The 14,202-nt window shown below is 43.8% G+C and overlaps 1 long non-coding RNA gene and 2 other non-coding genes across 4 annotated transcripts in view; all 3 read left to right on the top strand.

Annotated features, from left to right (window-relative positions):
- The window catches only part of LOC106610477 (uncharacterized), a 27,276-nt gene extending 13,074 nt beyond the window's left edge, over positions 1-14,202 (top strand). The window contains exons 1-4 of one of the 2 annotated variants that reach the window (XR_006770847.1): positions 11,026-11,333; positions 13,322-13,436; positions 13,535-13,666; positions 13,770-14,202. This is a non-coding gene — a long non-coding RNA (uncharacterized lncRNA). Of the gene's footprint in view, positions 1-11,025; positions 11,334-13,321; positions 13,437-13,534; positions 13,667-13,769 lie in introns of those variants that run through there. The other variant, XR_006770848.1, reaches the window with a different exon arrangement.
- On the top strand, positions 8,417-8,490 carry trnai-aau (transfer RNA isoleucine (anticodon AAU)). The gene has a single exon. It is a non-coding gene; the product is annotated as a tRNA-Ile (tRNA).
- On the top strand, positions 9,672-9,745 carry trnai-aau (transfer RNA isoleucine (anticodon AAU)). The gene has a single exon. It is a non-coding gene; the product is annotated as a tRNA-Ile (tRNA).

Here is a 14,202-nt window from a genome sequence, read left to right as displayed (position 1 = left end):
ACAATTCGGTTTTCGTCTTTTGAGCTTCTAGTCATGAAATCTATGCAGCCTACTCACTCACTTTTTATAGCTACTGTTTACAGGCCTCCTGGGCCATATGCAGTGTTCCTCACTGAGTTCCCTGAATTCCTATCGGATCTTGTAGTCATAGCAGATAATATTCTAATTTTTGGTGACTTTAACATTCACATGGAAAAGTCCACAGACCCACTCCAAAAGGCTTTCGGAGCCATCATCGACTCAGTGGGTTTTGTCCAACATGTCTCTGGACCTACTCACTGCCACAGTCATACTCTGGACCTAGTTTTGTCCCATGGAATAAATGTTGTGGATCTTAATGTTTTTCCTCATAATCCTGGATTATCGGACCACCATTTTATTGCGTTTGAAATCGCAACAAATAATCTGCTCAGACCCCAACCAAGGAGCATTAAAAGTCGTGCTATAAATTCTCAGACAACCCAAAGATTCCTTGATGCCCTTCCAGACTCCCTCTGCCTACCCAAGGACGTCAGAGGACAAAAATCAGTTAACCACCTAACCGAGGAACTCAATTTAACCTTGCGCAATACCCTAGATGCAGTTGCACCCCTAAAAATTAAAAACATCTGTCATAAGAAACTAGCTCCCTGGTATACAGAAAATACACGAGCTCTGAAGCAAGCTTCCAGAAAACTGGAACGGAAATGGCGCCACACCAAACTGGAAGTCTTCTGACTAGCTTGGAAAGACAGTACCGTGCAGTATCGAAGAGCCCTCACTGCTGCTCGATCATCCTATTTTTCCAACTTAATTGAGGAAAATAAGAACAATACGACATTTCTTTTTGATACTGTCGCAAAGCTAACTAAAAAGCAGCCTTCGCAAATGGAGGATGGCTTTCACTTCAGCAGTAATGAATTTATGAACTTCTTTGAGGAAAAGATCATGATCATTAGAAAGCAAATTACGGACTCCTCTTTAAATCTGGGTATTCCTCCAAAGCTCCATTGTCCTGAGTCTACACAACTCTGCCAGGACCTAGGATCAAGGGAGATACTAAAGTGTTTTAGTACTATATCTCTTGACACAATGATGAAAATAATCATGGCCTCCAAACCCTCAAGCTGCATACTGGACCCTATTCCAACTAAACTACTGAAAGAGCTGCTTCCTGTGCTTGGCCCTCCTATGTTGAACATAATAAACGGCTCTCTATCCACCGGATGTGTACCAAGCTCACTAAAAGTGGCAGTAATAAAGCCTCTCTTGAAAAAGCCGAATCTTGACCCAGAAATTATAAAAAACTATCGGCCTATATCGAATCTTCCATTCCTCTCAAAAATTTTAGAAAAAGCTGTTGCACAGCAACTCACTGCCTTCCTGAAGACAAACAATGTATACGAAACGCTTCAGTCTGGTTTTAGACCCCATCATAGCACTGAGACTGCACTTGTGAAGGTGGTAAATTACCTTTTAATGACGTCAGACCGAGGCTCTGCATCTGCCCTCGTGCTCCTAGATCTTAGTGCCGCTTTTGATACCATCGATCACCACATTCTTTTGGAGAGATTGGAAACCCAAATTGGTCTACATGGACAAGTTCTGGCCTGGTTTAGATCTTATCTGTCGGAAAGATATCAGTTTGTCTCTGTGAATGGTTTGTCCTCTGACAAATCAATTGTAAATTTCGGTGTTCCTCAAGGTTCCGTTTTAGGACCACTATTGTTTTCACTATATATTTTACCTCTTGGGGATGTCATTCGGAAACATAATGTTAAATTTCACTGCTATGCGGACGACACACGGCTGTACATTTCAATGAAACATGGTGAAGCCCCAAAATTGCCCTCGCTAGAAGCCTGTGTTTCAGACATAAAGAAGTGGATGGCTGCAAACTTTCTACTTTTAAACTCGGACAAAACAGAGATGCTTGTTCTAGGTCCCAAGAAACAAAGAGATCTTCTGTTGAATCTGACAATTAATCTGGATGGTTGTACAGTCGTCTCAAATAAAACTGTGAAGGACCTCGGCGTTACTCTGGACCCTGATCTCTCTTTTGAAGAACATATCAAGACTGTTTCAAGGACAGCTTTTTTCCATCTACGTAACATTGCAAAAATCAGAAACTTTCTGTCCAAAAATGACGCAGAAAAATTTATCCATGCTTTTGTTACTTCTAGGCTGGACTACCGCAATGCTCTACTTTCCGGCTACCCGGATAAAGCACTAAACAAACTTCAGTTAGTGCTAAATACGGCTGCTCGAATCCTGACTAGAACCAAAAAATTTGATCATATTATTCCAGTGCTAGCCTCCCTACACTGGCTTCCTGTTAAGGCAAGGGCTGATTTCAAGGTTTTACTGCTAACCTACAAAGCATTACATGGGCTTGCTCCTACCTATTTTTCCGATTTGGTCCTGCCGTACATACCTACACGTACACTACGGTCACAAGACGCAGGCCTCCTAATTGTCCCTAGAATTTCTAAGCAAACGGCTGGAGGTAGGGCTTTCTCCTATAGAGCTCCATTTTTATGGAATGGTCTGCGTACCAATGTGAGAGACGCAGACTCAGTCTCAACCTTTAAGTCTTTACTGAAGACTTATCTCTTCAGTAGGTCCTATGATTAAGCATAGTCTGGCCCAGGAGTGTGAAGGTGAACGGAAAGGCTGGAGCAACGAACCGCCCTTGCTGTCTCTGCCTTGCCGGTTCCCCTCTTTCCACTGAGATTCTCTGCCTCTAACCCTTTTACAGGGGCTGAGTCACTGGCTTACTGTTGTCCTTCCATGCCGTCCATGGGAGGGGTGCATCACTTGAGTGGGTTGAGTCACTGACGTGGTCTTCCTGTCTGGGTTGGCGCCCCCCCTTGGGTTGTGCCATGGCGGAGATCGTTGTGGGCTATACTCGGCCTTGTCTTAGGACGGTAAGTTGGTGGTTGGAGACATCCCTCTAGTGGTGTGGGGGCTGTGCTTTGGCAAAGTGGGTGGGGTTATATCCTGCCTGTTTGGCCCTGTCCGGGGGTATCATCGGATGGGGCCACAGTGTCTTCTGATCCCTCCTGTCTCAGCCTCCAGTATTTATGCTGCAGTAGTTTATGTGTCGGGGGGCTAGGGTCAGTCTGTTACATCTGGAGTATTTCTCTTGTCTTATCCGGTGTCCTGTGTGAATTTAAATATGCTCTCTCTAATTCTCTCTTTCTCTCTTTCTGTCTTTCTCTCGGAGGACCTGAGCCCTAGGACCATGCCTCAGGACTACCTGGTATGATGACTCCTTGCTGTCCCCAGTCCACCTGGCTGTGCTGCTGCTCCAGTTTCAACTGTTCTGCCTGCGGCTATGGAACCCTGACCTGTTCACCGGACGTGCTTGTTGCACCCTCGACAACTACCATGATTATTATTATTTGACCATGCTGGTCATTTATGAACATTTTAACATCTTGACCATGTTCTGTTATAATATCCACCCTGCACAGCCAGAAGAGGACTGGCCACCCCTCATAGCCTGGTTCCTCTCTAGGTTTCTTCCTAGGTTTTTGGCCTTTCTCGGGAGTTTTTCCTAGGGAGTTTTTCCTAGCCACCGTGCTTCTTTCACATGCATTGCTTGCTGTTTGGGGTTTTAGGTTGGGTTTCTGTACAGCACTTTGAGATATCAGCTGATGTACGAAAGGCTATATAAATAAATTTGATTTGATTTGATTCTACATGTTTATTTCTCAGGAGGTGATGTCCAAGATGGCGTAGCAGTTCAGACGTCCTCTACCCTCCTCTTATCGTGTCCCGTGTATATATATATTTACATATTTTTCTTCACTTATCTTTCTACATTTTTTCTTCTAAAAACTCAACCTCAAAGCACTCTCCTGCAACCCGCCTCACCAATTTAAAAAATAAAGTATTATTTACCTCATCTGAAATCCACAACAGAAGCTAGCCAGAGGTTAGCCATTTTCACTGGCTAACGTTGGAGTTCAGCTAGCCACGGTTAGCTGTCCTCAGCTATCCATTAGCTCGAAAAGCTATCGCCAGTTTTTGTACAGCGCGACTCAGACCAGAGTATACCGGACCTATTCTCTCTCCTTTCCCCGATTTCTACCGCAGGCTCTGGACATTTACACCTGGATCTTGCAGCTAACTAGCTGCTACCTGAGTGACTATTGGCAACGTCGGTCCCGGAATTAACACACATTATTCCGGACCGAGCCAGCTGAAGAGTTCCGTCAGCCACTCCTGGGCTATTCCTGAGCTAGCCAGCTGAAGTGTCTCCTGGGCTACAATCACCTATCCTGACCCTTTTTACTGCCGATGCGGAGCCCCATCGGGCCTTCACGACTGGACCACCAACGTTATCTGTCCGAGGGAGTTATCCAACTGGCCCCTCCGTCGCGACGTAACCTGATCGCCCATCTGCGGCCGGCTAATCGTTAGCTGTCTTATCGGCTGCGATCTGAATAGGTCTATCGGACACTTTTCTTGGGCCACTATAACTAACTATTTTGCCAACTTGGACAGGTCCCCCCTTCCACACGGAACCCCTCTAACCCACAGACGGAAACGCACGAGGTGGCTAAAAACAGACCTTCCACCAGCTTGCTACCTATGGCCCGGCTAGCTGTCTGAATCTCACTGGACCCTTTGATCACTCGGCTAAGCATGCCTCTCCTTAATGTCAATATGCAATGTCCATTGCTGTTCTGGTTAGTGTTTATTGGCTTATTTCACTGTAGCGCCTCTAGCCCTGCTCATTATACCTTATCCAACCTCTCAGTTCCTCCACCCACACATGCTATGACATCTTCTGGTTTCAATGATGTTTCTAGAGACAATATCTCTCTCATAATCACTAATTGCCTAGGTTTACCTCCTCTGTATTCACATCACACCATACCTTTGTCTGTACATTATACCTTGAAGCTATTTTATCGCCCCCAGAAACCTGCTCCTTTTTCTCTCTATTCTAGACGTCACAGACGACCAATTCTTATAGCTTTTAGCCGTACCCTCATACTTATTCTTCTCTGCTCCTCTGGGGATGTAGAGGTGAATCCAGGCCTTGCAGTGCCTGGCTCCACTCCTACTCCCCAGGCGCTCTCTTTTGATGACTTCTGTAACCGTAATAACCTTGGTTTCATGCATGTTAACATTAGAAGCCTCCTCCCTAAGTTTGTTTTATTCACTGCTTTAGCACACTCTGCCAACCCGGATGTCCTAGCTGTGTCTGAATCTTGGCTTAGGAAGTCCACCAAAAACTCTGAAATCTTCATCCCTAACTACAACGTTTTCAGACAAAATAGAACGACCAAAGGGGGCGGTGTTGCAATCTACTGCAGAGATGGCCTGCAGAGTTCTGTCCTGCTATCCAGGTCTGTACCCAAACAATTTGAACTTCTACTTTTAAAAATCCACCTCTCCAAAAACAAGTCTCTCACCGTTGCCGCCTGCTATAGACCCCCCTCGGCCCCTAGCTGTGCTCTGGACACCATATGTGAACTGATTGCCCCCCATCTATCTTCAGAGCTCGTGCTACTAGGTGACCTAAACTGGGACATGCTTAACACCCCAGCCATCCTACAATCCAAGCTTGATGCCCTCAATCTCACACAAATTATTAATGAACCCACCAGGTACAACCCCAACGCCGCAAACACTAGCACCCTCATAGATATCATCCTAACCAACGTGCCCTCTAAATACACCTCTGCTGTTTTCAACCAAGATCTCAGCGATCACTGCCTCATTGCCTGCACCCGTAATGGGTCAGCGGTCAAACGACCTCCACTCATCACTGTCAAACGCTCCCTGAAACATTTCAACGAGCAAGCCTTTCTAATCGACCTGGCCCTGGTATCCTGGAAGGATATTGACCTCATCCCTTCAGTAGAGGATGCCTGGTTATTTTTTTTAAATGCCTTCCTCACCATCTTAAATAAGCATGCCCCTTTCATGAAATTTAGAACCAGGAACAGATATAGCCCTTGGTTCTCCCCAGACCTGACTGCCCTTAACCTACACAAAAATATCCTGTGGCGTTCTGCATTAGCATCGAACTGCCCCCGCGATATGCAACTTTTCAGGGAAGTTAGAAACCAATACACACAGGCAGTTAGAAACACCAAGGCTAGCTTTTTCAAACAGAAATTTGCTTCCTGCAACTCAAACTCTAAAAAGTTCTGGGACATTGTAAAGTCCATGGAGAATAAGAACACCTCCTCCCAACTGCCCACTGCACTGAGGATAGGAAACTCTGTCGCCACCGATAAGCCCACTATAATTGAGAATTTCAATAAGCATTTTTCTACGGCTGGCCATGCTTTCCACCTAACTACCCCTACTGCATTCAACAGCACTGCACCCCCCACAGCTACTCGCCCAAGCCTCCCCCATTTCTCCTTCTCCCAAATCCATGCAGCTGATGTTCTGAAAGAGCTGCAAAATCTGGACCCCTACAAATCAGCTGGGCTTGACAATCTGGACCCTTTCTTTCTAAAATTATCTGCCGAAATTATTGCAACCCCTATTACTAGCCTGTTCAACCTCTCTTTCGTGTCATCTGAGATTCCCATAGATTGGAAAGCAGCTGCTGTCATCCCCCTCTTCAAAGGAGGTGACACTCTTGACCCAAATTGCTACAGACCTATATCCAACCTACCCTGCCTTTCTAAGGTCTTCGAAAGCCAAGTCAACAAACAGATTACCGACCATTTCGAATCCCACCGCACCCTCTCCGCTATGCAATCTGGTTTCAGAGCTGGTCATGGGTGCACCTCAGCCACGCTCAAGGTCCTAAACGACATCGTAACCGCCATCGATAAGAAACAATACTGTGCTGCCGTATTCATTGACCTGGCTTTTGACTCTGTTAATCACCACATCCTCATCGGCAGACTCAGTAGCCTTGGTTTCTCAAACGATTGCGTCGCCTGGTTCACCAACTACTTCTCTGATAGAGTTCAGTGTGTCAAATCGGAGGGCCTGCTGTCCGGACCTCTGGCAGTCTCTATGGGGGTACCACAGGGTTCAATTCTTGGGCCAACTCTTTTCTCTGTATACATCAATGATGTAGCTCTTGCTGCTGGTGAATCTCTGATCCACCTCTACGCAGACGACACCATTCTGTATACTTCTGGCCCTTCTTTGGACACTGTGTTAACAACCCTCCAGACGAGCTTCAATGCCATTCAACTCTCCTTCCGTGGTCTCCAACTGCTCCTAAACACAAGTAAAACTAAATGCATGCTCTTTAACCGATCGCTGCCTGCACCTGCCCGCCTGTCCAGCATCACTTCTCTGGACAGTTCTAACTTAGAATTTGTGGACAACTACAAATACCTAGGTGTCTGGTTAGACAGTAAACTCTCCTTCCAGACTCACATCAATCATCTCCAATCCAAAGTTAAATCTAGAATTGGCTTCCTATTTCGCAACAAAGCATCCTTCACTCATGCTGCCAAACATACCCTCGTAAAACTGACCATCCTACCAATCCTCGACTTCGGCGATGTCATTTACAAAATAGCCTCCAATACCCTACTCAACAAGCTGGATGCAGTCTATCACAGTGCCATCCGTTTTGTCACCAAAGCCCCATATACTACCCACCACTGCGACCTATACGCTCTCGTTGGCTGGCCTTCGCTTCATAATCGTCGCCAAACACATTGGCTCCAGGTCATCTACAAGACCCTGCTAGGTAAAGTCCCCCCTTATCTCCGCTCACTGGTCACCATAGCAGCACCCACCTGTAGCACGCGCTCCAGCAGGTATATCTCTCTGGTCACCCCTAAAGCCAACTCCTCCTTTGGTCGTCTCTCCTTCCAGTTCTCTGCTGCCAATGACTGAAACGAACTACAAAAATCTCTGAAACTGGAAACACTTATCTCCCTCACTAGCTTTAAGCACCAGCTAACAGAGCAGCTCCCAGATCACTGCACCTGTACATAGCCCATCTATAATTTAGCCCAAACTACTACCTCTTCCCCTACTGTATTTATTTATTTTATTTATTTTGCTCCCTTTGCACCATATTATTTATATTTTAACTTTGAACTTTCTTCAAACTACATATCTACCATTCCAGTGTTTTACTTGCTATACTTGATTTACTTTGCCACCATGGCCTTTTTTGCCTTTACCTCCCTTATCTCACATCATTTGCTCACATTGTTTAAAGTCTTATTTTTTTTCTACTGCATCATTGATTGTATGTTGTTTTACTCCATGTGTAATTCTGTGTTTTTGTATGTTGTCGAACTGCTTTGCTTTATCTTGGCCAGGTCGCAATTGTAAATGAGAACTTGTTCTCAACTTGCCTACCTGGTTAAATAAAGGTGAAATAAATAAATACATACATTTGTTATGGAATGTCTAGGTCTCACGCTGGTGTATTTAGTACGGTGTGGTTTCTTCTAGCCTCTTCCGTTGAGCGAGCAGTGTCTATGGCCGGTTAGCTCAGTTGGTTAGAGCGTCGTGCTAATAACGCGAAGGTCGCGGGTTCGATACCCGTACTGGCCAGGATGTTTTTTACTTTACTGTGAATGTCTACACTCTATTGATTGGGGTCTACAATGTGCATTTTAAATTAGTAGTGTGAATTGTCAATTATTGTTTTATTGTGGAGTGTCGGAGTTTTCATTAGTATTTTATTATCCAAGGAAGGGAGGGAGGACAGGGGACTTTATGGACTAATAGGCAGAATGGTGAAGAAACAGATTGACGGGTTGGTCAATCATTTGATTAATTCATTATTTACACACACACACACACACACACACACACACACACACACACACACACACACCACACTTACCTTTCCCCATACTCACTTGGTCACACATTAACTAGAGAAGGGCACTAAGTACAGAGAGGTAAAGAGCCAGCAAACAGCTGCACCCTCTTTCTACACTCCTCTCTCCTCTCTCTCTCTCTCTCTCTCTCTCTCTCTCTCTCTCTCTCTTCTCTCTCGCTCTCTTTCTCTCTCTCTCAATTTCAATTCAATTGAAGGGCTTTATTGGTATGGGAAACATATGTTAACATTGCCAAAGCAAGTGAGGTAGATAATATATGAAAGTGAAATAAACAATTAAAATGAACATTAAACATTTTACTCACAGAAGTTTCAAAAGAATAGAGACATTAAAAAATGTCATTATGTTTATTTACAGTGTTGTAATGATGTGCAAATGGTTAAAGTACAATGAGGTTGGCTCATTTAAAGAAAGACAACAAGTCTGTCTGTCTCTCTCCTTTTCCTTCCCTTCATCTCTCTTTCCTCTGTAAGTGGTCTATGTGAGGAGAGTAGACTCCTTGGTCACAGAGTGAGTGTGAAATGCTTCATTCTATTCCATTAACTGACAGGTCACAGTCGTTTATTCCGTTAAATCAATGATCACTATTAAGTGTTATTATCATGGGTATCAGAAATGGACTATGGGGAAAGGTCTTACAACACAGTGTGTATTCAGGTTCAGCTGTACAGGACTGAAATCAGCCAGTCAACTACAACTACAGAGAAAGAGATACAGCCATGGTGTTGATCATTAACAGTGTGCAGTAGAATGGAGTCCTTGGAATTGAGCTGGATTTGTTTAAGTTCTCTGCCCTCTAATGGTAGAATGTAGACATTGTAGATGAACAACCACCTCCAGATCCATATATGGGTGTAACCCCCTTCCGTTGTTTCGACGTTTATCCCAGGCCGGTTAGCTCAGTTGGTTAGAGCGTCGTGCTAATAACGCGAAGGTCGCGGGTTCGATACCCGTACTGGCCAGGATCTCTTTTACTGTTTCAAAACTCTATTGATTGGGGTCTACCATATGCGTTTTTAAATTAGTAGTATGAATTGTCGATTGTTGTTTTATTGTGGAGTGACATTTTATTGTAGGAGTTTTCATTAGTATTTTATTATCCAAGGAAGGGAGGACAGGTGACTTCATGGACTAAGAGAGAGAGAGAGAATGGTGAAGAAACAGATAGACGGTCCATCAATCATTTGATTAATTCATTATTCACACACACACACACACACACACACACACACACACACACACACACACACACACACACACGGTACAGCTAACCTTGTTGGAACACACAATTCAGTCCCATTCAAAATCCTATTTTCCCTACCCCTAACCCTAACCTGTTCTCTTTCCCTTACTCTAACCTTAACCCTAAGCCAAAAACCTAACCTTAACCCTAAACCTAACCCTAGCTCCTAACCCTAACACGAAAACTAACACTAGCTCCTAACCCTAAAACTAACCCTAGCTCCTAAACCTAATTCTAACCCTAATTCTAACCTTAACCATAAACCCCCTAGAAATAGGATTTGACCTCTTGGGGACCAACAAACTGTCCCCAGTTGGTCAAATGTTTGTGGACTATTCTTGTGGGGATTTCTGGTCCCCACAAGAATAGTTAAATACGTCCACACAAACACTCTCTCTCACACACACACACACACACACACACACACACACACACACCCCACCTTTCCCCATGCTCACTTGGTCACACATTATCTAGAGAAGCGTACACAGAGAGGTAAAGAGCCAGCAAACAACTGCACCCTCTTTCTACACTCCTCTCTTTCTTTCTTTCTTTCTTTCTTTCTTTCTTTCTTTCTTTCTTTCTTTCTTTCTTTCTTTCTTTCTTTCTTTCTTTCTTTCTTTCTTTCTTTCTTTCTTTCTTTCTTTCTCTCTCTCTCTCTCTCGCTCTCTCTGCTATATTTAGTACAATGAGGTTGGCTCATTAAAGAAAGACAAAAAGTCTGTCTCCCTCCCTCTCCTTTTCCTTCTCTGACTCCCTTCATCTCTCTTTCCTCTGTAAGTGGTCTATGTGAGGAGAGTAGACTCCTTGGTCACAGAGTGTGGGTGTGAAATGCTTCATTATATTCAATTAACTGACAGGTCACAGTCATATATGCTGTTAAATCAATTCTCAATATTAAGTGTTATTATCATGGGTGAACGGCCCTAAACAGTGTCCCATGCATTCATTGTCAGTGGGGTTTGTAAACCAACCCGGATGTAATATAATTCTGGCCACATGTTGACTCAGTCGCGCTTCTCCATGCGGGAGGGACGTACACTCTGTAAACAGGAATGGAAAGCTAAAGTTAACTAGTTAGTCACAGATATGTACGTTCAGCCTGTTAATTATTTCAGTCCGAGTTGTCTTATCTTACGAAGTCAGCACGGCTTAACATAGTTCATTTAGTTTTTGACCTCGACATTGTTGCTGGAAAGATACTTTCTTAACTAACATGCTGGCGCTGCTAGCTAGCTAATGCTAACGGCGCTAGCTAACCTCATATCTGGATGCCTCACTCTAGTTCCCGAGAGAGCAGCATACTGGTAAGTCAACTTTGCTTTCAAACGTTGTAATCATCTGTAAAGTTGTTTTACATGCAGTCATACAAGCTAGATAGATATTTTGTTGAAAGCCTGTTGTCATTCATTGGTTGTTTCTTTGGGGCTAGGTAAGCTATCACTAGCTACCTAGGTGGATAATAATGTGATGTACAGTAACGTTACAGTATTACTGAATGACAACAATATAGCCTTGTCTCTACTAGTTGGCTAGTTGGTTGATATGGTGCAGTAGACTACAGTACAACATTACTAAATGATAACAACGTAGCTTTGTGACCAGATAGTAGTTGGTTGATATGGTGCAGTAGACTACATTGACTACACAACCCAATGTCATATTTAGAGTTACTGACATGAATAGAAGCATATACAAGCAATCTATCACATGTATTTTATAAAGCCCCTTTTTCATCAGCAGTTGTCACAAAGAGCTTATACAGATAACCAGCCTAAAACCCCAAAGAGCAAGCAATGCAGACGTAGAAGCACAGTGGCTAGGAAAGTCTCCCTAGAAAGGCAGGAACGTAGGAAGAAACCTAGAGAGGAACCAGGCTCTGAGGGGTGGCCAGTCTTCTGGCTGTGCTGGTGGAGATGATAAAAGACTACAGCCATTTAGACAGATGACCAGCAGTGTCAAATAATAGAGGTTTATAGAGGGTGCAATAGTTCAGCACCTCAGGAGTAAATGCCAGTTGGCTCTTCATAGCTGAGCGTTTAGAGGTTGAGACAGTAGGTCCGGTAGAGAGAGACAGGATCAAACAGCGGGTCTGGGACAAGGTAGTACCTCTGGTGAGCCTTGAGCAGGTCAGGGTTCCATAGCTGCAGACAGAAACAGCAGAGACTGGATCAGCAGCACGACCAGGTGGACTGGAGACAGGGACAGCCAGGAGTCGTCACGCCAGGTAGTCCTGAGGCAGGGTCCTAGATCTCATGTCATTCAGTAATACATGTCCTTTGATCTCCTTTTTACTGGACACTGTTGATAGCCATTTTTCCCAAGCTAATCACTGATTGGCCGACTACAAGGATGTGGTCAGGTTGAGACTTCTGAGTCATAATAACACAGAACACACACATCAGATTGCAAGGGCAAGTACAGTGAGCAGTTTGGAAAATGGAGTCTGCTGCGTGGGTTACCAGACACACACACAAACAAACTTAATTCATTTGTTGTATTGTATTTATTATGGATCCCCATTGGCTGCTGCCAATACAGCAGTTACTCTTCTTCAAGTCCAGCAAAATGAAGGCAGTTATTCAATTTTAAAAACATTACAATACATTCATAACACGTTAAGTGTGTGCCCTCAGGCCACTACTCTACTACCACATATCTACAACACAAAATCCTTGTGTGTGTACAGTGTGTACAGTGCAGTGTACAGTATGTTATTGTGTGTGTGTGTGTGTGTGCAGTGTACAGTATGTTATTGTGTGTACAGTGCAGTGTACTGTATGTTGTGGTGTGTGTGTGCAGTGTACAGCATGTTATTGTGTGTACAGTGCAGTGTACTGTATGTTGTGGTGTGTGTGTGCAGTGTACAGCATGTTATTGTGTGTACAGTGCAGTGTATAGTATGTTGTGGTGTGTGTGCAGTGTACAGTATGTTATTGTGTGTACAGTGCAGTGTACAGTATGTTGTGGTGTGTGTGCAGTGTACAGCATGTTATTGTGTGTGTGTGTGTACAGTGCAGTGTACAGTATTTTATTGTGTGTATGTACAGTGCAGTGTACAGTATGTTATCGTGTGTATGCATGTGTCTCTTCACAGTCCCCGCTGTTCCATAAGGTGAATTTTTATCTGTTTTTTAAGTCTAATTTTACCGCGTGGGTGAGTTACTTGATGTGGAATAGAGTTCCATGTAGTCATGGCTCTATGTAGTACTGTGCTCCTCCCATAGTCTGTTCTGTTTAGGTTGGTGTGTAGTCAAGGCTTTGTCATTAAAATGATATTGTGCCTATTTTTCAGATCTTTCCACCTGCTCAGTGGGTGACAGGTCTTTCCACCAAGCTGTTCCAGGCCTGGAGTGGCATGCTGGAACTTCCAGAGGCTTCTACACCTGAAGCATTGTGATGTGGTCCAGGTAATTATCAAACACACGTTTACACACTCACTCAATCACTCACTCTGTTTTGTTATATAATTATTTTAACTTGTGAAAATTGTGCCTCTCTCTTTTAGATCTGCCAGCCCCAGCAGTTCAGCTGCAGTCTCAGCAGTCCTCTGCTGTGGTCTTTCATTTACCGGCTGCACCAGTTCCTACTACACTGGCCGTGAAGGGAGGAACTGTTGAGGAGACCCAGATGGATACAGGTCATTCAGAATTCTATTGCATATGCTCAGTCACACCAACAGATGTACACAGACATGTTGTTCACCTGTATACTTACTGTCACTTTGTGTGTCTCTCTTTCAGATCTGCCTGACAGCCTCACCCAGAAGACACTGGGCCTATCAAGACTGACAAAGCAGAGATGGGTGGCTGACAAGGAAAAATAAAACACAACACACACATTATCCACAATGTAAATACATTGTAATTACTTGTTTATTTCATGTTTGCTGCATTTTATTTGAGGATTGGAGAGATCTACTCCTTCATATCCATTCTTAATATCTACATAATTACTCTCCATATCTATCAAATCAAAGGGGGATTGATAATATTGTAAAAGACTATGGCTTAATGTTTACAGTTTGAGGAAATTGTGTGTGCTTTTTTTCTAAGTTGAAGAACATGCCTCTCTCAACACAGACACACATTCGACCCAATGTAAATACATGGTTTATTTTATCTCTGCTCCATTTTATTTGGAGATTGTGTGAAATAAAATATATTCACAGCTAAA

This window comes from Salmo salar, chromosome ssa08 (assembly GCF_905237065.1).
Source record: "Salmo salar chromosome ssa08, Ssal_v3.1, whole genome shotgun sequence".
NCBI lineage: Eukaryota > Metazoa > Chordata > Actinopteri > Salmoniformes > Salmonidae > Salmo > Salmo salar.
The sequence above is the reverse complement of the archived record's forward strand: the minus strand, read 5'-3'. Positions and strand labels throughout refer to the sequence as shown.